Source organism: Ambystoma mexicanum, chromosome 1q (assembly GCF_040938575.1).
Source record: "Ambystoma mexicanum isolate Mex_15411 chromosome 1q, UKY_AmexF1_1, whole genome shotgun sequence".
In the NCBI taxonomy this organism is placed as follows: Eukaryota; Metazoa; Chordata; class Amphibia; order Caudata; family Ambystomatidae; genus Ambystoma; species Ambystoma mexicanum.
In genome coordinates, this window is record NC_090922.1 from 304,116,543 (window position 1) to 304,143,948 (window position 27,406).

Sequence of the window (27,406 nt, forward strand, 5' to 3'; positions counted from 1 at the left end):
ATTGCTCGCTTTGTTTAGCGTGTAATGTTGTCTTCCTTTTGGTGGGTGGTCGTGCAGTCTTTAGTGGATAAACAAATTTACATAGTTGTCTCTTGAAGACTAAAAGTAGACTATGAGCCGTGCTTTGAGAAGCAGCAACAAGTTAGGTAACCCTCCTAAGGTACCTGGTAAGCATTTAGGGAACAGATTGCTTAATACCACTCTACGCCTCTTACCTTCTACCAAAACATCATTATTATCAATGCCAACATTGGAAGTTGGAGAGTCTGCCCTCACAGACAAAGAAGGGGAACCCGTCTCTCCCCAAGCGCAAGCGGGGGGGGGGGTGGTATCCGGTATGGAGGCTGTGATACAGATGGGACCCGTGGACTTGCTTTCATCTACTTTTTCTGTGCAAGGAGCTAATGAAAATGATGAGCAAGTGGTCTGTGAGGTCTCCCACGAACATGATATCAATTGTACTCCAATGAAGGCACTTGAAGGTTTAGCCCATGTATCCAATACATCTATGCTTGCCCAATGATCATGCCTGAACTAGGGAAACGTGTGCGGCTTTCGCTTGACCCCTCTTCACCTGCTTCTAGGTCTTTTCCTTTTCGCGAACAAGTACACTTCCATCTTCCTGATGAATCTAGCTTTAAAGATCTTAGCGAATTTGGAAGGGATTTCCCAGGTACTCCATCCAGGGGAAGGGGAGGGGGACAATCTTTAGGACAGGAGAATCCCGATGCTGGCCATGCACATCCGAGAGGGGTTTTTCTGCCTCATGGATCGGGGGCATGTTCACTGGGGAACGATGATGGTGGCCACACTGCTCCCAAAGGGGCTGCACGGTCATCATCAACTCCAAAGGATTCACCCTCTGGCATCTTCTCAAACGAGTCGTTTAATTTCCCTGTGATTTTGAGAATACTCAATCTTCTCGACAAGGGCCATGAATTAACCCATTGCTCTATACAGGGAAGCCTTTATGAAAGAAAAAGCTCCAAATTGGAAGGTTTTATAATAGCTGAGGAGCAATCAAAGGCATTTTATTTTTCCCGTTTTGAAAAAATGATGGCAAGCACTGTTGCCGCTGCCACACCTGTAACTTCTGTCTGCTCCTTACGGTCTCAAGGAACCCAAACGGAAAATGGGCTTTTTAATGCTTATCTCCCGCATAGACTGTACTTGCAAGTGCTGCAAGGTGCCAACAAGGTCGACATAGAAGAACGTAGCACTGAGGCCTTCGACCTCCTGTAAGTAGCCAAACTCCACCATGATCCTCTGCTCCAGGTAGAACACCTACTCTTCAATTTGGGTATGAAATCTCAACCTCTAATGAATATAGAGCCCCCATGTGGAGGAATGGAGTCTGCTAATAGGGCTGAGCCAATGCCGGATAGTCCTTCTGCACTGACGGATATCATCGATTCCCAGACTATTGCAGAACCTCTGGTTCTCCCGTTGGTGAGTGAGCCAGATGTGGGTAACACAGGTCTAGAGGGAAAGCACTTTATTTCTCGCAAAGCGAAGAAGGCCTTTTTGAGAGCTCAAAAACGCTTATCTCTCGCTAGATCCACTCAGAAGAAAGTGATATCAAACAGTAGTTTGGGGAAGGCTTCACATGTTCCTAAGGAAACTATGATTACAGTGAGTGGCAAAACTCGGGTGAGCTTGGATGATCTTCCATTAGATCTCCTAGATTTGAACGAGGAAAGCAAAAAACATCTGCAGATTAAGGCACTGAAAAGCGGCAATGTGCAGGTGCCGTCTCTTAATCCTTCTAGGACAACAAATACTAAGTTCCAACCACAGCTACATAGCTTTTTTCCAAGTATAGGAAGCAAAAAAGTGGCTGTTCGGTCCCAGGAGGAAGCAGAAAGTGCAACCCCTCTTGTAAGGGGTTTTGTGATTTTGCCCATGGTATTTAATCGTGAGGGGTGGCCTAAAGACACGGTGGTACAGGATGCCGGCTCTGTGGCTAAGGTAGTGCATGAAGAGCACGATCTACGGCCTCGGCCAGCAATAACCCCTGTGAGGATGCTACATTAGGAAAGGCCCCCATAGGGGGGGCCCTCCATCCAAATCCTAGCCCTTTAGGAGACCCCCAAAGATATGAAACAGATACTTGTTGGGTCAGCAATCCGGAAATAAATGGCCTAGCACGGATCAATAGGTCCTGTTTGATGAATTACTTTTTCCAGATCCCGTCACTAAGAAATCTGGCATCCAAGGACCTAGACTGGGTAAAATTAGCACCTCATAATCACCAAAGAGTGCTGTGCAGAGTCCAATCACAGATAATAACGAAATTGATTTTGGACTTTACAGATGACTTCGAAATACTGGGTCTTTCACCTCATCTGTTCGCGGATATGAAGAGTGCATGGTCATTTTTAGACTATGCTACGCCTGCTCCTAACGAATGGGATGGAGGCCCGGCATTGGCCCCGTTTGAGTCTCATGCCAAAGAACTGACACAACAATTGGCCTCGCTGACGCAGGCGTTAAGTGGGCTATCTTGGCTGGAGCCCCTGATTAAAGTGGCGGCCTGTGCGAAAACTGAAACCTCAAATTCATAACTTGCAGGGATTCCTGTTGCATCTTGGAACTGCTGCGGTGTGGGCAATCTTAAGGCCTGGCATGAACAGGTCATGTTACATCATAGACCTTATGTTTTTCTACTGCAGGAAAAGATGGCTCTATACGATATTGTGCTAGATGGTTACACTTCTTATAGTGTCCCGCCACAACGATATCAGACAGGCCGTCCAAGTGGTGGTATTGCTATTCTTATTAGCAACAGTTTGAAGGTGTCCTCACTTTTAGTGGATAAATTTGACACCTGCATATTGGTGGAAATGCTTACCCCCGGCTGCAAGGTCCTCACAATGCTCCTGCTGTCCATTTACTGGAATCCAAGTGCTGTTTCTTTGGAATCAGTTTTAGTGGAATTAAACCGAACTTTGGATATGGCTTTGCTATATTTTCCCAATCACGAAATTCTAACTGGTGGAGATTTGAACTTGTTTGGATATAGGGAGTAACATTCCCTTGGCTTACCATTCTCATTTTTATGCTCAACAGGCACTTGGGAGAGGTAAACGTTGGGCTCACTTTTTTGAAGCTTGGGGTATTTTCCCGATTACACTTGCGATAAATAGCACCAAGACCTTGTGGCAACGTGGGAACTCCTCGTCTCTAATTGACTATGTGCTTGCATTTGTTGCATGCTCTGGCTTGCTCGACCCTATTTCAATTAAGAATGTGGGTTTGAGTGATCATCGGATGCTGCACACGAGATTACATATTGGGGTTGTCCCGTATGAAATCGCGGTGCCTGCAGTACTGGTGGAAAGTGACAGGCATGTCGTGTCTGTTAGATGGCACCCCAGTATTTGTTGGAAACTGGTGTTCCTTATAAATAGGGACCTTTTGGTGTCACATGATGCCCAGCTAACCGCTGGTAACGTGGAGAAAATTAACAAATGGAATCTAAGGATGATACACAGGCACCTTGTGAGTCTATCTAAGGAATGCCTAGCTAAAATGTTGCCAAAGGTTGCACATATACATCTGGCAGAGGTCGCTATTTTAAAAACTGAAAAAAAATAGGGAGCTTAGGAAAGTAAGATGTCTCCCTACCAGTGTAGCAGACTACAAAATAGAAAAAAAAAAACATATTGTGGCCTGCTATAAATCAAAGCTGAAGTTGTTGCATCATGCGGCTCAAAATCTTGCCAACCAACAGATGATTGAACTCCTGTGTAGGAAAAACTCCAGGGAATTGTGGTCCATTTTAAGAAACCCCACAGGCAAGGTGGATAAGCGTATGGTGGCGACCATATCTGGTCCTGAATGGCAGTACTTTTTTACGCAAAAATATGTCCTTCCAGAGCAACATAGAAAGCTGGAGTCAGCCAGCCTGCAGTTGAAGTTTCCATCCGTTTGCCCTTGGGAACTTAAAGATATAATATGGGCAATTGCCCAATTGAAGTTCTCAAAAGCGGCAGGGCCGATGGGTTGCCTCCTTGTGTTTTCAAGGATGACCCCCATTTTTGGGCCAGATACCTGCTGCCTAGATACAAGCTAATTTTCCAAACTGGCAAAATACCTCCCTCTTGGCTCATGCAATAGTAATTCCAATTCACAAAAAGGGTGCTCTGAATGACCCCGCAAACTTTAGGCCAATTGCCCTAATAGACACTGCGGCGAAAATCTTTGCCCGCCTAGTCTTGTGTGATCTGGAGACTTACGTCAATGCCGCTGGAATCCTCTCTAAAGCACAGGTGGGTTTTCGTCGGGACATGGGCACGCAGCTTAATGCATTGATTCTTGCCCACTTACTGTCAGCATCGCGCGCCCAGGCTTATGGACCGATATATATGGCATCTTTAGATTTATCGGCCGCGTTTGACAGCATTCTGTGCAACCGTCTTTAGCGGAAAAAGTTGTCTTGTGGTATTCCATCCAAGCTGGTAGCGATAATGGCGGCACTCCACCAAAATACTTCATATGGGGTCAGAATTAACTTGGAGGGCCTACTATCTGACAGCATCCCGACGGGAATTGGTGTAAAACAGGGTTGTAATATGGCCGCAGTACTTTTCAACCTATACCTGGCAGATATTGAGGAACTATGGCAGGGAAGTAACTCTTTCCCTGTATCTTAAGGCAAGTTGCACTTGCACTGGTTGGCATTTTCCACTGAAACTGCTCTCACCTCTATCCTTAACTCCCTCCTCTCTGCTCGACATTACAAGCAATCCTCTATCCTTATCCTCCTTGATCTCTCCGCATCTTTTGACACTGTCGATCATCCACTCCTCCTCCACACTCTTTCCTCCTTTGGGTTTAAAGGCCAGGTTCTAAAATGCCTATCCTCTTACCTCTCCTCCCGTTCCTTCGCAGTTTCATGGGGTGGCCAGACCTCTCCTTCATTCCCTCTTATTTACGGTGTTCCTCAAGGCTCTGTACTTGGTCCTTTCCTCTTCTCTCTCTACACCTCCCTCATTTCCCCTGTTATCTCCTCGTTTGGCATCTCCCACCATTTCTATGCTGACGATACTCAACTGTTTCTCTCTTTTACCTCCTTCTCAACTGACCTTCCCCTTAAGCTCTCCTCTTGCCTCAATTCTATCAAGAACTGGATGTCCTCCCACTTTCTCTCTCTTAGCACCGATAAAACCCAAGTCCTTTTCTTCCCCTCCAATTCTCTTCCCCCTCTCTCTCCTCCCGCTTTCATTCACTTTCCTCCCTCCAATCTCCCGATCTCTCCCCACGCTCGTAACTTAGGCATTCTCTTTGACTCCTTTCTCACCTTCTCGCAACACATTTCACTTACCTCTCGCAGCTGCAGGTACCACCTCTATAATATTCACAAAATCCATCCCTCCCTCACTTTCCACGCTTCCAAACTCCTAATCTCCTCTCTCGTCTTTTCCCGCCTCTTCTACTGCTCTTCTTTACTCTTTGGTCTTCCCGCATCTCAGTTTGCCCCTCTTAAATCCATTTACCACTCTGCTGTTCGTAACCTTTCTCTACTCACTACCCATGACTCCATCTCTTCCTCACTCTCTTACCTTGGCTGGCTACCTTTCCACTCACAGCTAAAATTCAACTTTCTCTGCCTTGTCTTCAAATCCCTCCATGGTCTTGCTCCTCCTTATCTCTCCTCCCTTCTCTCCTTCTACTCCCCCTCCTGCTCCCTTCATTCTGCCGACCATTTCCTTCTCACTGTCCCGCCATCCCCCTGTGCTTCCTCCCGTTTCCGGTCCTTCCAACTCCCTGCTCCTCTGCACTGGAACTCTCTCCCTCTCACAATCCGTTCTACCACAACCTTCTCCTCATTTTGCACTTCCCTTAAATCCCTCCTCCTCCACTCCCCTCCCTGAAATCTCCCCCCCTGCCCTCTGCTCTTCCCCTACACCCCCTCCCCGATTCCTCTTCCCCCTCTCCTGCTCACTCTCCCTTCCAGCTTCCCTCCAATCCATCACCACCCCCCCTCACACCTATGCCCACCTTCCTCCCCCCTCCCTTCAGTTAATTGCTCTTTCCACTGTTTGACTGAATTATTCATGATGTACATTTTTGCTCCCACTGTTATTAGTTATCGTTATCTTGTATTTCGTTGTTCCATTGTACAGCGCCTTGGTGTAAAGCGCTCTATAAATAAATAAATCAATCAATTTGCCGATGATGTCATTCTATTTGGTAAGGTACCCTTTGGATTACAGAACAAATTAAACATCTTTCAAGAGTACTGTGTGCTCAATAATTTGACAATCAATCCGGTTAAATCCCACATTATATCCTTCACAACCAAGAAGAAACCCTTAAGATTTAAGTATGTCGTAAATTTCAAGCCTATCAATATTATGGAGGCGATTGTCTATTTGGGTTACCATATATCGAATGGCATTTCTCTCGGCAAGTGGCGAATAGTGTCGGACACTATACTTAACCATCGGTCTACCCAGATGAGAATCATCTTCACTATATACTGTAGATATTCTCTCATGCCCCTGCTACATTTCTACACCATGAAAGTAGAATCCATCTTACTGTATAGTTTGGATGCTTGTTTGCTGAACTTGGGTCCATCATTAAACCTGATCCAGGGCAAACTATGGAAAAGGGTTTTAGGTCTCCCTGGGTACTTGCCCAATACTATTTTGTTACATGAATTGGGCCTATATCCATTGGCAGACAAATATGATTGGCGTATGGTCAACACATATAGCAAAATGCTTTCTCCACCACCCAATTCTCTTTACGAGGATTTTGGGGCCATGCTCCAAGAGGAACATCCGGCATCAATGCTTGAATTTAAGAAACGTATGTCTTCTATTCTAAGCACCTTGAATTCCGGGGAAAGTCAAAACAAGGTTTTTTAGGAACGCATGGGCCAGAAACTCTGACATAATCGCAGGATATCCTTCTTTTTGCACATACGCCAAATTTAGACATGCCCTTTCACCTCGCCTGCCCTATCTTTTGTGTGTTTCCTGATAGGAATGCAAGAAAGGACCTGTATGAGATTCCGTCTTGATCTTATCCACACAGGATCTCGCATTAGGAACTGGACAGGGTACAAAGAGATAGGGAATTGGGAGTGTTGTAGGTTCTGCTCCAGAATTGATGAATCTGAAACTCTTGAACATTTGTTTATGTATTGTGTCTATTTTGAGCAACAAAGGCGCCTCTGCTTGGGAGCTTTTTTGAACTCCAATTCTTGCTTTGAGCGAAATATGGTTTGGTTGCGCTGCATGTGGGGCAAGTGTAACTCTATTATGTTGGCAACTGTGAGACTTGTGAATATGATTGAGGATGATCTTCTGCCATTAAATGACACTTTGTACACAGTGAAGGATATACATGTGGTGTAGATATCTACTTAGCATGAATGCTCTCAATATAATGTAGTGGGTGCCATGGTTTAGATTTTATGGCACTTTGTAACTCGAATTGAAGGATGTAAATATTATGATCTTGTAATAATTGCGAACACTTTTGGTGATATCCGAAACTGTAATGAATTTGCAATTGAAATCTGTTTTATACTGTGCTACGAATGAAATAGTTTGATGAATTGTGTATGTTAGGCAGCGATGTATTCCGCCTGAATCTTTAATCACTAAGTCTGAGGGGGCAGCCTACAAGGTTAAACTGGGAGAAATTGTAGCTAGGAAAAAAACTCTCCTGGGATACACTCAGAAACGTGATTCTTTTCAATCTAGCATCAGCAATCTCTCTGGAATCCAATCATATTTGATTAGGAGCACTTTTAAAACAGACAGGTGGCTAATTACGAGGGCCCGCTTTGATTGTCTTCGGCTACAGGGAAACACGTGCAACTGGAAAAGTTTTCCCAGTGATGCCGGCTGCCCAGTCTGTGGCCACAAGCGTGAGGACCTTTTGAATTTGTTGTTCTTTTGCATAGGTTATGCGGGTATCCGCAGAATGACCCTGGTCCCCGCCCTCAAGAAAACGGAGATTCGCTCACACAAGGTCGCACTTGAGTTTCTTCTGAGTGGCGAGTCAGTTTTTACATCCTGGGCTCTGTTGACCTTTTTAAAAAGAGCGATGTATTTTAGAAAGAACTTATTAAATCTGCAAGGTGGGGGCAGTTAGTGCCACTAATTTTTACAATGAACTGTGTATGGGGAAAAGTGGTTGAGTCTTGTTTTATGTTTGATTATAATGTATAATTTTTAAATATCCCCTCCCGATTGGCAAGTAAGTGCCAGTCATTTTTATTATTGCAGATTGTGATTTGTAATTTTCGGTATTTACCTCTATTTGTCTTTTATATAATTGGTGTCTTTGTAATGTTGAAAACGTGTAATTTATTTCTCTTTGTCGTTTAATGGAATTTTTTATATTTCCGAATAAACTTGTTTGACTGACATTATGTTTTATACATTGAATATTTTAACTTGATGAAATTGTGTACTTGTTTTGAACATTTTTGTAAAGGTGTAAATTAGTTTTTACTACCAAAAACAAATAAAATAAATAAAAAATAAAAAAAAAGAAGCTGAAGGAAGGCGACTGCTGCAACTACTGGACACCCGGTGAAGCCCTGCCTCAGCTACAGCATTCTTCTTCTTTTAAGGTACTGTGAAAATGTGGTTGTTCGTTCCGTCTGACCGTGGCGAAAGTGTGGGAAACCTTTTGCCTCTTCGAAGGCTTGTCCTTCTCTTCTCCTTTGAATAACTTTTCCTCCGAACAACTTCGTTTTGCACTCTTGTCAAAGACTTAACCACAAACTACTTTGAACTCTGTATCCTCTGCAAAGACTCTGAACCACTAACATTGGCCCCGTCCTACTGACTTGAATCCTAGTTGTAGTAGCCTTTTCTAGATTGCCCTGCCTATAACTTGTTGGTGTTGTTGATTTTGAATAGCCTTGTCTTTTCTCCCTTTTAAATTGCTTGAGTGCCATTTTGCTCACACTTCATTTTGAGCTTAACTTGTCCAGAATTGATTGGGTGTTGTGGTAGTACATTAAGACTGTGATTTTCTGCTGCTTTATGATAGTGAACTATTTTATAACTAAGGGTAAAAATAAATGTATATTATTTTACTCAGAAACCTTGAATCAGTATTTGTTTGAACCATAGTAATTGTTGTCCTTTGTGTAACTTCTTGTACTGCTCATTTTGCTCTTGAGATAAGTCTGGCTGCTCAGCCATCACTACTGCTTTACTGTGTAGTACATGCTTGTACCAAAGGTGAAATTGTACTTACACTTGTAGTCTTAATTGTGTGCAGTGTTTCCAAAGTGTACTGCACATGATTCTGCCTAACACTATCTATCACATTCCATCTAAGTGTGGTATTTGCTATCTTATCACAATTCCATCTGAGTGTGGCACATGCTAACATTCGCATTTACATCTATATGTGACTCAGGCTAGTGTTCGCAATTCCATCTAAGTATGGCACTTGCTATCTATCACAATTCCATCTGAGTGTGGTATTTGCTAACAATCACGATTCCAGCTAAATGTGGCAGATGCTAACACTCAATTTCAGCTAAGAATTCCGGCTAAGTGTAGCACATGCTGACAATCATGATTCTAGCTGAGTGTGGCACATGCTAACATTTACAATTCTATCTAGATGTGACTCGGGCTAGTGTTCACAATTCCATCTAGGTTTGGCACGTGCTAACATTCCCAATTCTATCTAATTTGGTACTTACTAACTCAGAATTCTATGTACATGTGGAGCTTGTTAGCATGCACAAATATGTCTAAATGAGTTGCAAGGCAGAAATTACAATCCTGTCTTGAGTAGCCGTGGGTTGATAGTCGTAATTCTATCTAATTATGAGCTTTGTAAGTGATGTTCGCCTGGCAGTTTGTTTTGGTAAGGTAATGTAGAGTGGTAGGGCTTTCTGGAGTAGAGTGATTGCTCTACTCCCCACCCATGCCACACTTACATTTTGGTGTCAGTTGAAGGCTGGCTTTGCTGGCTTTCCCTGCTGACACTTGCAGACTCTTTCTGGAGCTGCCTCTGTTGCAGCCGCCCTTTGCCTCGGGGCCCTTCGCCGCCCGGGCTGCCGGGCAGAGGGCTGCCCTGGGAGAGTCAGTTATTAGCCTCAGTCTGAACCATTGGGGAGGGGTGGCGGACCCCTCCGGCCTCAGCACCGAAGTTATTAGGGCCAATCATGACACAGGGGCCGGCCAGGAGGCGGGAGGAGGGTGGAAGGAGGGAGTGGGAGCGGGGAACAGCATCGGAGCCGCAAGGGGCCGAAATTGGCTAATCAGCATGCCCGGTGGGTTCAGATGTTGGGGATACTCACCTGTGCATCACGGTGGAAAGAATGCAGGCAAGGAGCAGTGCGGGCCTTAGGCCTCACACCAAAGTTATTATGACCAATCATGCTGTGGGGGCCGGCCAGGAGGCAGGAGGAGGGTGGAAGGAGAAAGTGGGAGTGGGGAAAGGCATCGGAGCTTCGAGGGGCCAAAATTGGCTAATCAGCAGGCCCAGGGGGGGTCAGATGTTGGGGACGCTCACCTGCTGCATCACAGTGGAACAAATGCAGGCAGCAAGCAGTGCGGGCCATAGGCCTCAGCACCAAAGTTATTACAACCAATCATGTCGCATGGGCTGGCCAGGAGGTGGGTGGAAGGAGGGAGTGGAACGGGGAATGGCATCAGAGCTGTGAGGAGCTGAAATTGGCTAATCAGCAGGCCCGGGGGGGGTCAGATGTTGGGGACACTCAACTGCTGCATCATGGTGGAAAGAATGCAGGCAGGGAGCAGTGCGGGCCATAGGCCTGAGCAACAAAGTTGATATGTCCAATCATGTAGCAGAGGCCGGCCAGGAGGCAGGAGGAGGGTGAACGGAGGGGGTGGGAGCGGGACACAGCATCGAAGCCGCGAGGGGCCTTGGCTAATCAGCAGGCCCAAGGGAGTAAGATGTTGGGGACACTCACTTGCTGCATCACAGTGGAAAGAATGCAGGCAGGGAGCAGTTTGTCACACTTGGTGCATCTAGGGTTATACAGCTATGCCCATGTTTACCCCTGACAGACTGTACCTGTATTCCCCACTGAGGTCACTTGTTGTTCATTGTTCTTTTCAGTATGTTCTCTCCACCTGGATCTAGTGTAGGACTTATTTTTCCATTACTTGTTCAAATCCAGCACTGTGAGTTGAGTGACTGCACAGTGTGTGTGTGCCCATTTTGTGCACATGCATGGGATACATCGTCCACACCTCACACCTTCTGTTCATCTGTTGTCCCTTTAGGTGTAGCCAGTGCATCCTGTGATCCCTGCACACCTACTGGGACTGTCTCATCCAGGGTGTGTGATCAGTTGGAGGGTGAGTCAACAGCTGCATATTGTCCCGATGTTCATTTACAATGGTGTCCAACAGGGGGTTGGTGCAGGGTATGGGGATGTGGTTGAAGGCACTTATTTGCAGGGATGTTGCGGACATGGGTCTCTTTCTGATTTACATAGCATGGTGTGTTGAGCATGTTGTTTCTGTGATGTGAAGCCATTGATTGACCTTTCACAGGTGGCCTTGGTTTTAGAGTCTGCCCATCTCCCTCACCCACTTTTGTCATACATTGTAATGTCCAACATCTCTCTGCTCATCTCCTCACCAGCCAGTCTCCCCTATCTCTCTCTCTCTCTCTCTCTCTCTCTCTCTCTCGCTCTCTCTAGCTCTTTCTCTCTCTCTCTCTCTCTCTCTCTCTCTCTCTCTCTCTCCAATCCACTGCTATACCTTCATCACTTTGTGTCCTGTCTCCCTCCTGCCCTCTGTCATCCTTCTCATCAGCTACCACACTTGTACTTCCACTCCCGAGACCATCACCTCCTCACTTGGTTTCCTGATTTCCCTCTACATCCATGGGTGACCCAAAGGCACATATGACACCTGACAGTGGGTGTGCAGTACTTTTATGCCTGCAATCAATGTCCCCACTCGCACCTGCATCCCGGGGCTGACCGACACCTGTTTCCAGGGTGCATTTCATGCTGTGCTTGTAATCTGTTTGCTTCGCTGCCAGTGGGGTGGTGTGTTTTGCTGATGGGATGTTGATAATTGCTTATGCTTGGTTATTTGTACTTCACGATGTTGACACTGGGTGGTCCACTGCTATTTCTTTGGGGCACTGGGGCAATGCGCTGGTCTTGGAAGCAAAACCATGCAGAGCAACCGAGGTTCAAAACCTGGATCCGGGATTAGAAACCGAACTCAGGTATGATATTAGGTGTGATATAAAAAAAACAATTAAATAAATTCCATACATGAGTTTTCAAGGCTGTCCAGTTTATTTACATTCATGCAATGCATGTATTTGCAAGTTCAGAATGGTGGTTCAGGTGGGATGCTGTGGGTGCGAGACAGGTGGGTACCTTGTGCAGGTAAGTCGAAGGCACTCATGGTGGCACGTGTGTCGTTGGGGGCAGGGAGTCTGGCACTGTGTGGGGTGTTATATTTTTTCCTTAAACTGAGGTGAGCAGGTCTGGCTTACTTGGTGTGGGGAAACATGATGATGGTAATCTGGTGAGTCTATGCTTGCTGTTTTTGCATGGCAATCAGGAGGCACTGGTTGCGAGGGGATTGTTCTGAGAGAGGCTGTCTCAGTAGGGCAGTGATCTACAAACTTTTTAGGCCTGGGCCCCCCAGAGCAAAATGTGGGCAGGCCGGACCCCCCAAAAATGCCAAATGGACAGTAAGTCCAAATGGCTATGAACTATCATGTGCCGTCACCGCACTCCCAGTATAGTCCATTGGCTCCCCACCTGCTCCCATCACAGTCTCTGGACTCCCTTATCCCACTCCTATCCCAGCCCCTGTGCTCTCCCCACCCCACCCCAGATCCTGGGCTGTCCAAACCCTGCTCTCACCAATAACCCATGGCTCCTGTCCATCCTGCTCCCACCACAGTCCCTGAGCTCCCCCACCCTGATCCCAGTGCAGTCCCAGGGCCAGCGGAGGCTGGTCAATGTTTTAAGTGGAGGGGCATCAATAGTTACACCAGATATGCCATAGCGACCGAGCGCAGAGCTCGGACCAATCAGGGAGGGATTGGGGGATTTTCCCCCTTTGAATTCTTTTAAATAATGGGTTAAAATGTTGCATTTTAGAGCACACTTTTAAGAAAACAACCCTCCTTCCTACCCTCTACCCCACTCACCAAAATCAGCTCAACTGACCAAAACACACACGCACACATTCACACAGCAATCACTCTATCATTCACACAAGCACCCATCACCATACACTCACTCATAACACAAGGATACACGCATGCATACACATATTTAAATAAAAAATAAATTAACATAAACGTACTTTCTGCCGGGGCCTGCGCGTCAGAGCTGAAATGCCCCGCTCCAGGCTGCTCTGTTCGTATGTGCAAGGAGGCGCAGGAACTCCCCTACCCACATACAGGCATGCAGTGCCCCAGCCAGCATTTCCAATGAGCTATGCAAGGTTGGCAAAGCAAAGTGCCCCCATCCTTGCGTGGGAGCTGAAATGCCCCGCTCCAGGCTGCTCTGTTCGTATGTGCAAGGAGGCGCAGGAACTCCCCTACCCACATACAGGCATGCAGTGCCCCAGCCAGCATTTCCAATGAGCTATGCAAGGTTGGCAAAGCAAAGTGCCCCCATCCTTGCATGGCTCAGTGAGCATGTGCAGCTGGGGAACTGAACTGTCAAAGGGAAACAGTGTTTCCCTTTTAAGGTTCAGGCAGCCGAGGAGCACTCCCTCAGCTGGGAAAAGCTGCTGAGGCAGTGCTCAGTGTTTCACTGAGCCGGCTCCTCGGCTCCTCCATAATGGGTGGATGCCCCCTCGCCCATTATGGATAAGCCGCCAGGCTTGGACTGGCCTATAGGGCAATAGGGCAATGCCTGTACCATAAATGCAAAAGGCTAGTCTAGGCTATTCTAAATGGGCCACTTATTTGGCCAATGTGGCCAGTTTGATTAGTTATTTCACTAGGCAGCTCATAGTTTTGACCATTATTGCTGAATAAATGTTCTTTAAATATCACAGCTTACTTACATTTTAACAGAAAACACCCCACTATTCCACCACTCTGTGACTAAATAAATATATATATATATATATATATATATATATATATATATATATATATATATATATATATATATATATTCAATAAAATATATTCAATAAAAACTTTGAATTTCATAGGTTTTTATTGGTGCAACTTAACCATAACGTTAAGTTGCACCAATAAAAACCTATGAAATTCAATGAAAAAACTTTGTTAAGGGGACGTTATGGTTAAGCTGCACTAATAAAAACCTTTGAAATTCACTGAAAAAACTTTGTTAAAGGGTCATTATGGTTAAGTTGCACTAATAAAAACCTTTGAAATTCACTGAAAAACTTTGTGAAAGGGACATTATGGTTATGTTGGACTAATAAAAACCTATGAAATTCAAAGAAAAAACGTTGTTGTGGTTTCAAGTAAAATCGAAAAACCCCAGAAATTCGCCAGTTATGGTAAGCTAAACAACCATAACTCGCGCCACCACCGTGCACTGCTAAGACTAACACCCAGGACAGTGTCACATGACCATGCGCTGGCGCGTGGCATGATGACGTGTCTGAGAACCCGTCCGCACTTCACGATAAGATCTCTGCTTCGCAGACAGTTCAGAACTGTGTTTTCTACTGATCTAGGAATTTTCAACTTCAAAATTTCCCTTGCACAGCTCCAACACATATTCCTACTCATTATCCGTTAACAATCTAGTACACAGTACATACAAAACAGCTATTTATCTTAAAATGGCATCAGCTAATGCCATCCCTCCTCCCCAAGAGCCACCACCACTGCTGTAATCAAGGAGCATGAGAAACACTGCCCCCTACCTTAGAAATAACACACGCGCAACATTTTCCCTTGTTCACCTACCCCTCCATATTAGTGTTTGGTTCCTCTTCCCTCATTTCCCTCCCCACCTTTCGTTCTCAGCTCTCCTGCCAAAAAAATACATCCAAAAACAACAAAAGACATAGGCCCTCATTACAACCCTGGCGTTAAGGGGTTAACAGCGCCGTAAAAGGTGGCAGCGCCATTAACCCCTTAATGCCTGATTACGAGGTCCCTTTGCGGGTTGAAGATTTTAACGCCTGCTTTTTGCAGGCGTTAAAAACCAACCCGCAAAGGGACCTTGGTGCTAAGTACGGTGCTGCAATTTGCGGCACCGTACTTAGCGCCTTCCCCAATCCCATTGAGCCCTATGGGGCAAAAATGGGAATGGGGAAGGGCCATGGCGGCATGGAGAATTACCGCCCCGCCAACCTCAGAATGGGGCGGTAATTCCCCATTCCGCCATGGCGGAGTCGTTAAGTTACCGGCATGGACCATGGTGCTACTAGCACCATGGTCCAACGCCAGGGTCGTAATGAGGGCCATATTCCTTTAGGAACCACCTTTCAGTTAAAAAATAGAACTAAAGAAAACATGTATAAACTCCATCTGCTTTATATTTCACAGTAAAGTACATAGACTCAATAAGATTTTTCAACATTTCCATTTGCATTTTGTGTTATGCTAATGGGAATATTGCATGGCACTCTGGGGGGCAGGCATTGGAGGTGTTGTGAGTGCTGAAGGTGTCATTGTGTGGGGTATCTTAATTGCATTTCCCTGCGGTGGGCGGATCTGGGTGCAGGGACACATGGTGATGGGTGGCTGGGACTTCTTGTTTTCATTTGTTGCATGGCACTCAGTGAGGCACATCTTGAAGTTTAATTGAGTGCATGGACGTGCTACCTGCCATGACCTTTTGTGCTTTTTCTCTACTGAGACATTCTGCAAGGGAAGTTGGTTGCTGCAATTGAAATGGACATTGCTGTCGGATGTGTGCGTGTAACACATCAGCAGAGTTGGGTGGTTTGCAGACCTACAGAGGGGATCATCAATGCATTCCACGGTACAGCTGGTGCAGGCTCAGAAGGGGAAAGATGTGAGGTGGGATGTGCATCGCTCTTGCAGTGCACTTGCATCTCTCAAAGTCTGCATAACTACTTTTATGTGAATGTGTATTGTGAACATACTTGTCACGAAATGGGGTGGCCACTTGTTACAGACTTGATGGTCGTGCAGAGTAAGAAAACCTCCGTCCCCAAGTACCGCACAGACAACACCAGAAATACTGCCTGTGTGGTCTTTGAGGCCACAGGTAAAGTGGTTTGTAGGCCTGGATTCGGGAACAGCCGGAAAAGGACCCCTCGAACGCTGTAAGGCAATGGGTTATAGGATAAGCACAGAGCAGTTGGCAAGAGCAGAACCCCAGGGAAATTATCCGAAATGGCTTACCTAATGTGTTGGCAAAGATGATCAATAACAGCAGAGAGGCGTTGGGAATTCCCCAAATGGTGGAGGGCAGATGGTGGGTATGTAGACAGGCAAGCGCCCAGCGTGAGGCTAGAGACCAAGAATCCAGGACAAGAAACAAAATCCGTAGGGCAAACCAGGGACAGTCCAATGGTCAGGCAGCGAGAAAACCAACAGTTCCAAAACGAGGTAACAAGAAGCAAAGGCAATAGGAATCCGATTGGGTAAAGGTAGTCTGGTAACTTGGTGATCCAAAGTCAATACTTGGGCAAGGCAAAGGCAATCCGTGATACAAAAAAAACGTGGTCGAGCAAATCCATAGAGTCAAAAGCGAAACGAGCGTCACGGAATCCAGGTGGAAACAGCTGTGAAGCGACGCTCATTGTTTCCCGGAAGCTTTTAACCAATGAAGGCGTATCACGTAATGGGGATGGCAGAAGTCACGTGATACGGAGTTGTTGTGAGGACGTATAACGTGATGGGGATGACAGTAATCACGTGATACGAAAGTATTGCTGCAATGGAGAGTCACGTGACGCGTGACGCGCGGATCCTCCGAGGTCCATTCAGGGCACCATGGTGATGTGGAAGCCTCCAGTGTAACTGCCAGGAGGGAAGGTAAATGCCAGGTCTATGAGTAAACCCCCGGGTATGATGATTGAACGGGCGCATGCACGTGCGTGCAATCGGGTGTGTATGTGAGCGAGTGGGACGGCAAGAGGCCGAGGGTGGGGGTGTGGCACTTGCAGAGGGGGTGTTAGGTGTAGGAGATGTGACACCACTCCACCTGTATATTGTTGTGTGACATGCATAGGGTGCCAGGGTAGTCCTGACATGTGTTAGTTGCTGTTTTCCATGTTGTGCTGTGCCTTCCTACTTGTGTTATCATGTGTGTTGTTGGGATCAACATGCAAAATAGTTGGTGTTTTCCAGGTGACAGTGGTTAGGTGCTTTGTTGTGTGCTTTGTTGTGGACAATGAAGTGTAACCTCACAACAACCAGCCATTGAATTAACAACCCACTAGTGAAAAAGGCTTGGTGCACTCTTTTGGGAAAACAAGAACTTTATTGTGTATACAAATAGGAAGATGGTGACAGGGTATTATGAGCAGACTGCCACATACCTCTCTGTCTTCATCAAAGCAATCAGCACATTATAACCATGAAAATCTTCATGGTGACACATCTCATATACAGTGGTAATCCACCACCCTTATTGACTACATCTCATTTACATGCTAATATTCACATATAGACCTCTTTCCCATTGCCCGTATCATCTCCTCCAACTTCTTCACATATGGATGATGGTCTCTTCACCTTGGGTTATTGTTAAATGATTGGTCAGGCTTTTGAATACGCCACCCTATCTTAAGATCTAACCATGTGATGTGTACCTGTTGGTCAACATGAGCTCGGAAGACAACTTCAAGGTCATCCTGGTACTTGCAAACAAAGCAACTCTTTTCTCATCCAAGACATGCAGGTGCCCCATCATGCCTCGCAGCCGCAATCTTATAAAATTGACATTGCCCTTTGCTTTCCCTTGTACAACTCACAGACCTTGTCATTCTCTGTTACCTCATTTATCAGCTACTCCTCCCAAGGGGTAGGTCTAGAGTTACTGCATGTCCGACTAATCCAGCTAATTCATGAAGGATGTAGGGGCTTTATCTCTGTGCATCTGGTAGTTTAAAATGTGGATGACCATTATCCTGGTGGGCGCTGTTGTCCTTAATCTCAGCTAGTGTTTTGGCAGCTCATGACCTCTGCCCTGGCTCCCATGGGTATGATTTTCACAATTGGCTGCAACCCTACTCTCATTTGACTGCTCACATTCCTGTCTAATTGTGCAAAATTCGAACTAGATACATTTGTATGTGTTCCCTGCCTTGCCTGGGGGTTGGGATGTGATAGTTAAGCAGGAGGCGAGGCCTTGTTGTTCTCTGTTTCCAACACAGCCTGTGAGGATTCAGGCCTACTCTCAAATACGGTGTTAGTTCATGTTCATGTTCTCTGTATCATGCACATGTAATGTATTGTATGTGACACTTCTGCAAAGCAAGTGGTTAGTTTCCAGTGAATATGTATGTGCTCCTACAATACACGTGTCTCCCGCCAGTCATCTCTATCCACAAGATCCCTCCCCTACCCCCCTATGCCCGCCTCTATGCATTAGGGATATAGCAAAACCACACCAGAGTGATCTAGGGAGTAAAAATGTGACTTGAGCTCCCCAAATGTGCGCTCCAATATGCCCTAGTGGTTACATGTGTTGCATTATATCTTACCTCAGCTGGTGTGGCAGAATTCCTGTATGTCTTCAGCATGAACAGTGATATCGGGTAGGCACTGTCCCCTGAAAATGTGTACATGGTTGTTATTGGCACTTATTGTCATGGTCTGTTGTTCAGTGTGTGCATGCATGCATGTGCATGACAACTTACCAATGAGCCAGGTGTTGGTTCCCGATACCAAGGCCAGATAGACTGGTGACCGGCAGTAAATGTAGCTATCATGCATGCTGCCAAGGAAATTGGCATTGACTTGCATGATCACTCCATTTGCGTCACAGATGACCTGCATGTTGATGGAATGCAGGTGCTTGCGACTGCGGTATATGTGCTCCGTCAATCGGGGGCGTAGTGCAATACGTGTACAGTTGACGGCTTCAAGTACACGTGAAAAGTGTACATCATAGAAATCCTGGCACACTATCTGCCTTTCCTTCTGTGTTCTTGGCATAGATATGTGCCTAAACACACATGCGTGGGATCTTATGCAGGCCAAGAACTGGTGGAGGCAGCGGGATTGTGTGGCCTGAGATATCCCACCGACTATTACAGTAGTGTGTTAAAAGGAGCCTGTGGCAATGAAATGTAGTGCTGTCAGAATCTTTCCAACGTCGGTAAGGGCCTGGAAGCAGATGGTGGGTGATGCTAGGTCTTGCTCCAACTCCCTGACAAGGTCTACGATGACATGGGGTGAGAACTGGTACCTGGCATATACCTGGTCATCAGGCATCCCCACCAGCATGGTGTGTGGTGCGAGAATCCAGGGCATGAGCATCCTCCTCCTCCTTCTGTGTCCATACACAATGGCTCCCACTATTGCAGTGTTCAGCGTGGCTGTGCAACATTTGTATGGCATGCCTTGCATGCTTTATACGCATTGGATCCTCTGCGCGTTGAACTTTACACCTGCTATCATGTGGCAGTTGGATCATAGGGTTTGAGTGTGACTTTTTTCAACGTGAGGTTGCACGTTGGAATCCATGAATTCGGTTGGGTTTGCAGTGGATTGGGCATGCCACTGCTTAGCATGTCGCGTCCCTCAACATGCCCAAATTAGTCCTCATTCTGCATGTAAAATGGGATGTATGCATGTTCCGCCCCCTATTTTAATCTCTGCGCAGGCCCCACCACACACTGCAGGGTGGACCAGCGCAGAGCCCCCCTAAAGGTCCGGAAAATGCCTGAAAAGTCAATTTCCATGAATCGACGAAGTGGGCAGCGGGGTTTGTATGCAGAATGACAGCAGAGTCCCTATTCACTGCGCATATTATTCCATAAATCGGCCCAAGGTATAATGAGTTACACATTTTGCAGACACTCTGTAAAGTAGGAGATAAAGATTATGTATGCGCTCAGGGCTTAGATTAGAGTGAGCATGGTGGGGGAGATAAAGGAGCGAACAAACCCTTGGACAGATTTGGCAAGTACTTAAAGAGGTTTGCTTATACATACTTGGCAATGATTTAAAACGAAAAATTCGAAAAAAAAGTGAACACTTTTTTGTACAAGTCTGTTTGGTCGAGCCCTGAGAAACCCATTGTGTATCAGCGCCAGTACAATTAGACAGTACATAAAATAAATAATAACGTGTAGCACGATAAAGTACCTTGCTGGTACTAAGGTGCTGCTCCAATAGACGCAGCCAGTCAGCCACACAATTGTGTAGGTGCATTTCATTGCAGGCTGTGGAGTGACTTTCCCACAATGTGCATTTATGAGAGAGCGGGTGGAGTTTGCTGCTGTGGAATGCAACCGAAATGAATAAAGAACTTTGTATACATTCACGTGCCGCCTTAGAAGTGATTAAGCTGTTCAGGGTTTTTTTACAGCCTTGCTGATCTTGGCTGTGACTTTGCTGTTTTTTCTGGGGGGGTGTCACTATGGTTACAGCAAGGCGCCCTATAAACCACTTTTCTAGCAAACGCCCTCACATTTATATTTTAGGCCCCCTAGTTATCTGGTCTATAGCCGACAAATCAAGAGGACCCCTACCAGTGAGGTGCATACCCACCAGAGATGTGATCCATACACATACTGTGAGTACTGTCTCACGGCGCCAGTCCAAGGCCCTCCTGGACTTCGCTCTCTACCGTCGACCCCAAGCCCCAATTCTCAGGTTTTTCCCATCTCCAGCTTCTATCAACTAGATGTAGTTGCATGGATCTACGAGATAACATTGAATCCATTACTGCGAATCCTATAACGTCGGTTTTCTTTCCACCCTTACCTTAATTGTCATTGCTACCCGAGACAATTGTATGCCCCAGTCCGACCCTGTCTCCATCTACATGTTCACTGAAATGTGATGAAAAAAATCCCATGTTATGGGATTCACTGGGTTTGGATTCAAGGTTTTGTACCAATACCAGTTGCACTTGCCACAGAGGGAAGGTTATGATCGTTGCTATGGCGACACGTGTTAGCAGCTGTAGTGTGGCAAGGTCATTAGTGGTGGGAGAGCCTGTAAGGAAGCTGGCTATGGCAGCACTGAATGAAAAGGGGAAGCTTGGAATTCACGTGATCTCTATGTACTATGTAAACTCTGCACTCATGCAGAGACCTTGGCCAATTTGTTAGCGCCAAAGTATATTGAAAACCAGTCATAGTACAAAGTCCACAGTCACCCAGTCCCGTCCCCTTCCAACCCAAAGAGAAGGATAGGCCGCGATAAAAGCTAGAACAGGACCCCAAACGCCTGCCACTTTTCTGTGTGATCCCCCAAAACAGAGCATGCAGTCAGTCAGAGTTTGGGAAAAGGACTGGATGAGACCAACATGAATAACCATAAAAACAGGAGGAGGGTCAAAATCACATGGAATGGAACTGTTTGTATTTCTTCTGCCAGCGTTGTGTACATTGAGGTGATCTAGGAATGTAGAGCAATGTACAGGTTGCAGAAATGTCAAGTAAACTCTCGTAATAATGTGATAATTCAAATATGGCTGAGTCAGCCAAAGACAGACGCCCCTCAAATATGGCCACCAGTGACAGACCACCTCGTGGCTGTGCAGGGGAAGGGCGATCCTTCAGAATGTTTAAAAGGGCCTTTCCTTACTTGCCATATTGTTGAAATAATTGTGCAATACTGTTGGTAATCTCATATACAGTCAGGATTTGGTATTCAGGCAATGTTTCCAGCCTGCGATGTTGTGCTGAGGCAGCGGTCTGCAACCTGCAGCTCTCCTGTTGTTTTGGACACTCCACCTTTAACTATGCCGACCGGGGCTGACGGGAGTTGTAGTCGAACACTTATGGAGGCTAAACGTTCCAGGCCTGTGCGCTACCGTGTATTTTAAGGAAATCTCTGTCCAGGCTGCGCCAAAGTGCAGTAACGTGAAAATGAATGGATATTATTTGGGGACATTGTAAACTCTGCATTATTACTGATATCCCACTTTGTTCAATCATTTCCTATTGTTGATAGCGTATCTGTTATGCGCTTTCGCAGCACTGTTACTTTAATAATCAATACATTAAACAGTTCAAATAAAAAGACATTCTAAAGAAGAGATTACATTTGGAAACCATATTTTACATTTCATAGATGCCTAAGAGCCCAGGTTTTAGGGTTTTTCCAGTAATGTAAAATTCCAGTTTTTTAATTATTGTAGAATTTACAAAAAAATGAGTTCATACAAAATTTTGTTTTTTTATCTCCTCTCGTCGCAACCCAGGCTTTCCCCACTCGTGCACACCTACTCCGCATGGAGTGGCTGGAATGTGTATAGACTGTAGATGTTAATGTTAAAAGGTATCTGTACCATGCACCGTCACCACCGGAGTGGTCCCCAGGCGTAAGTAAGGTGTCGTGGGAATAGAAAAGGGAGAGTTGTGATGTCCTGTTGCCAGCTATAGTTCGGTTTGCTGAGCTTGAGTACGGTTTTCTGGTTGGTGTGGCTTCCTATGTGCTGTTGTGCTGGGGTGTGATGCTGTTGGTCTGTTGTTGCAATGTGCGGATTACTGTGCAGAGATGTGGTTGTGTGCATTTGTGTATGGGAAGTGTATGCCAAAAATTCAGGTATTAAAGTTACCTTCGCTTGTTTTTCTTATCTCTTTCTCTCTGCGTCTCTGCGCTCGACTCCACGACCATCCTGTGTGCCTGCTACTGCAGTCAGTCCACCTAATTAGCAGGCATGTCATGGAGTCCTCTGTGTTACTCTAGTGGTATGTATGAGGCAAACATCTTCGCTGCCCCGGATTACTAGGTTTCCTCTGCGGACTGGCTGTATGGTGGCATGGGTTGTTGGGGTGTCCTCCCACCGCCCATGGGTTGGGGAAGATTAAGTCAGGGTCATGAGTTAAGTCATTTGGATTCTTGTCCTTTGGAGAGAGAGACACACATACACACACACACACACACACACACACACACACGTGTGTGTATTACAAAAGCAATGCTTTGAGAAAAAAATGCGATTGTCTCGTGTTTCTTTGACCCACACAGAAATACTAGCACCCATCCCTGCACGCTTTGTGGGGAACGTGCTCCTGGTCAGAGAAGACATGTTTCCCTGAGCGGAGAATATATGCATTCACTGACAAGCAGAGTTTGGGGTTACATTTTGTGGGAGGAAGTAGTGAAATTCCATTGCAGTACATTTTGGGGGCCACTCAAAAAACTTGCAGGCTTAACCCTTTGCGAGTGACTGCTGTAGCAAAAATGAAATGCAAGTCAGCAGTTGCATAAAAAGACAGGTAGAATCCCCCTGCCTGTCATATTTCCACCCTGGAGCCAAATGGGAGCCAAAATAGTGACTGCCTTAGAAAAAGTCGCAATCTGCCCACAAAGAGTTAATGGACGGACTAATGAAGGCGCTGAAGCGAAATAAAAACACTGTCAGTGTGTTTCAGTAAACTTCCGAGGCTCCACGCCTGAACGATGTCGTGTCATCACTCTGCATAAGTTATCCTGTAACATCCTCTCTCTTACTGCATGTAACTTAAAAACATCCAAAAAGAGCTTAATTCAGCCACAGCTGGCAAGTCAGAAATAAGGGGTCAAATGCGGGCGCAATGTCCTCCCTGGCTTTATGTCTTACCATAATACCAACCACACTCACCTGATGGACCGGAAATGCATGCAAGGCCAAAGCAAATCCAGACCCTTCTGAAAAGGAGCGTCGCCTAGATCTCGCCCTCCGGCAGGAAGTACCCGGCCACCAAAGCCCAGAAGTGAAGAGATGAGTTCCGTGCTCCCCTCAGAACTGCAGCGCTTCCTTCAGTGGCTCCCTACCTTTATTTGAACGCTCAGGGACTTTGGCACAAGGACAGATTTATAGGCTGCTCCAAGGGCAGCTTTATAGGCCGCTGCTAAGGAATGATTAACCTTTGATTTTATAGGAGATGAGGATGTGAAGGTCAGGACCGCCAAGGTACGTGACGTCAATACAGTAGGTAAGAAAAGACACAAACCCACCTGTAACCACTGGATTGAGGTTTTTCGCAGCCCTGTGCTGTGTCTCGCATTTAATCTACCTGTAACCACTGGATTGACGCCTCCCAACAGTGCGCTGTTGTCCTCTATTAACCTGTAACTGCACTCTTGATGTAGCCCCCCGCATCAAGAGGTGAGGTTTTCCAAACGGTACACCCTCATCAATGTCACATTATGCCCACCTGTAACTGCACCCTTGATGTAGCCCCCCCCCCGCATCAAGAGGTGAGGTTTTCCAAACGGTACCCCTCATCAATGTCACATGTTGTCCACCTGATGCCGCATGCTTGATGTAGCCCCCCCGTACCACGAGGTGAGGCTTTGCCAGTCTGTCTTTTTCTCTCAATCTCCGCTCTGCATGCTGTAACCATTATGCGTTGTCTATTACTTTACCTGCTCACTTTGCACTTACTGTATCTAGCACCCTGATACCTGAGGGTCTTGGGCGCTGCTATAAATGCTAAAATAAAATAGCCTTGGATTCCTAGTAAGTATTGGAGAGTTGTGGTCACGACTCTGTAGTTAAAGTTATACAACTTAGGAAAATTCCAAACTGCTCTCCTCTGGAACTCTAGTTCCCATCCAAGATACCAAGGTATTGATCTGGTCAAATCTGAACAATTATGCCACATTTGGAGACGTTTATCTACGTTTTCATGTTCAACACATTGCTGAAATAACCGTTTTAATTTCTTATGTTTTTGCATAGCACCGTTTAGCCCAAAATATCTGAAAATAGTCCACTTCTATTTTCAAGATTTCTGGCACACACCTTGACTTTTGGCTGCTGAAATTCTGAAAATCCCAGCAGCCGAACTTCAGCTATTCACGTTTTGCTGACCACATTTCTAAGCATATTAAATAGTTGCAGAGGGACAAACACAATTCAGTCCATACCGCTGAATGCACCCCTCCCCCCCATCTGCAAACAGCAGAGCTAACATGAAACACGTGCATAGCAATGAATGGCTAAACTGCGCAATTCATGCAATCAATAACAACACGCAATACATACTGAACAAAGAACACACTGCACAGCAACACAACTCCACACACACATCAGACACACATCCTTGTCCGGTTTGCACAGGGTAATGAATGCCTGGTGGAAAATGATCCATTCCGCACGAGAATGTGTGAGCAAGGAATGGAATGACACATGCAAGCAAATTATGTAATGGCCGATCTCAGACCCACGTTCCTGTGGAAACCTCGCCCTCCGAACCACGTTACTTGAATGGCCAGTGCAAAACGAAAGGTGGTGTGTACCACCCAAAACAAATGAAGATCACCAAATGCACACTGACGAAAATATACTCACAATCCCACACATAAACACCACACACACACCCACATGCACACACACACACGTGCACGGACGCCGATCCCCCAGTTTTTTGGGGGCTAATAGTTTCTTTTTTTTAAAATGTGTTCATAACAGACATGAAATTATCTTCCAGAAAAACAATGATACAAGATCTAACTTCACATTTGCATAAACGCTGATGTATGTGTAATCATGTGCACAGCACTCCCATCACGGGGAACTGAACATGTAGTGACGATCTTGTTGGGACTTATTTCATTATTCTCATTTTGGAGTGAATATGTCCATCTGAAAATGGTGATATTCTTGTTGTGCACTGTAGCACACATTCCACACTCTGCATGAATAACTGTGTACATTTCAGTGGTCCACAGCAGCCAGACGTTGCATCCCCAAAATATCTGTGATATTGCATATTCACTTGCAGGCATCCAATTATTGCCTTTTATTACATGCAATATTTTATGGCATATGGGAGAGCTGCGTCTCAGAGAGTTGAATGCTTGGCCCAGGAGCACAATGTGTGGTTAAGCTGTGAATCTGAGATTAGAGCTCAGGTTTCGTGATCTAACGCTCACCACTTTTGCCACTAAACTGCACTGCCTCACTTAAAAGGAAGCAGAAATAAATATGCTACTGTTCACTTGGAATGGTCTGGAATACCACAGTACGGTTAACGTCTCTACATACATGCTGTGTGATGCTGCTAATGTAAAGGTCCCCCAGAGAGACGGTGTGGAATGAAAGGGATAATAAAGTCCCACAGAGATTTGGTTTGGTGATAATATTGTAAAAGGCCTCCCAGAGACGTGGATTTCCATTCATTCAAAAGCAGGGATGGGTTGTGAACACGGTAGTTATAAAGTTCTCACGGACATGATGTGCGATGATAGTAATTAAGTTCCAACAAAAAGTGTGTCTAGTGGTGATAGTGTAAAAGTCCCCACAATGATGGTGTGTATTGCTCCTAATGTGAAAGTCTCCACGTAAATAATAAGTGAGGATGGTAGTTTAAAAGTCTCCACATAGATAGATGGTGTGTGACGACAGGAATGGTAAAGTCCCCAAATAGATGGTGTGTGATCTGGTAATGTTCAAGTCCCCAAAGAGATGATGCCCAATAATGGTGTTGTCAAAGTCCTCGCAGGAATGGTATTGAATATGTAAACCAGCATTTCATATGGTTCCGTGTGTAAATGGGTCCTGGTTTCATTTTTGTGCTTTACAAAGCACTTTCTCGCTTTCCGTAGCAGTGTTTAGAGGAGAAGCTTCCAGGGGACTTGGTATGCTCTGCCAATGGGTGGAGCGTGCATGTGGCTGAGGTGTTTTGGCCTTTATTCCTGTCAGGAGGCCCCCATCAGTTCAGCGACTGGAGGGCAGGGCAGAGTTTTATAAAAGGTACTTTGTATTTGTATTTTGTTTATTTGTATAGTGCACAAGGCCCGAGGGCAACCGGGCGCCTTATTTAGTTACAGGCAGGTTACATACAGACACAATATTTACCTTAAAATATACAAGATATACATGGTACAGGCACAATATTTACATTCAACTATACAGAATATACATGATACATAAATGAGGGTGTGCAGGCTGAGCTAAATATAAAGTCAAGATATAATGCAAAACAAACGGCCTATGATGCTGAGATGAATGTTCCAGTCAGTCATGCCTAGTCAAAGGTGGACAGCCAAACTTTGGCCTTGCGCTTGAAGGCAGGGAACGAAGGTTCAGCTCTGAGTAGGTTGGGTAGAGTGTTCCACAGCTTAGCCGCAAGGACTGGGAAACTATGACCTCCAGATTTTTGGAGGTTGAAGCGTGGGATGACAAGGCAATTAGCGTGTGTGCTTCTGAGAGGTCTCGCAGCTGAATGAGAACCTGTTGGAGAGGTAGCTGGGAGCATCGTTCACGATACTTTTGTGTGTAATTGTCGGAGCTTTAAAGGAGATTCTTTGGGTAACTGAAAGCCAATGGAGGTTTTGTCTGTGTTCTGAAATGTGTGAGGTCCTAGCGATGTTAAGG

General features: G+C 45.7%; 1 protein-coding gene across 2 annotated transcripts in view; it reads right to left on the minus strand.

The window, feature by feature from the left end:
- The window catches only part of LOC138521276 (galactoside alpha-(1,2)-fucosyltransferase 2-like), a 240,485-nt gene that overhangs the window by 206,611 nt on the left and 6,468 nt on the right, over positions 1-27,406 (minus strand). Inside the window, exon 1 of one of the 2 annotated variants that reach the window (XM_069634003.1) lies at positions 23,684-23,796. The exons of the other annotated variant lie outside the window; for it this stretch is intronic. The gene's annotated coding sequence lies outside the window, so the exon portion shown is untranslated. Of the gene's footprint in view, positions 1-23,683; positions 23,797-27,406 lie in introns of those variants that run through there. 2 annotated transcript variants of the gene reach the window in all.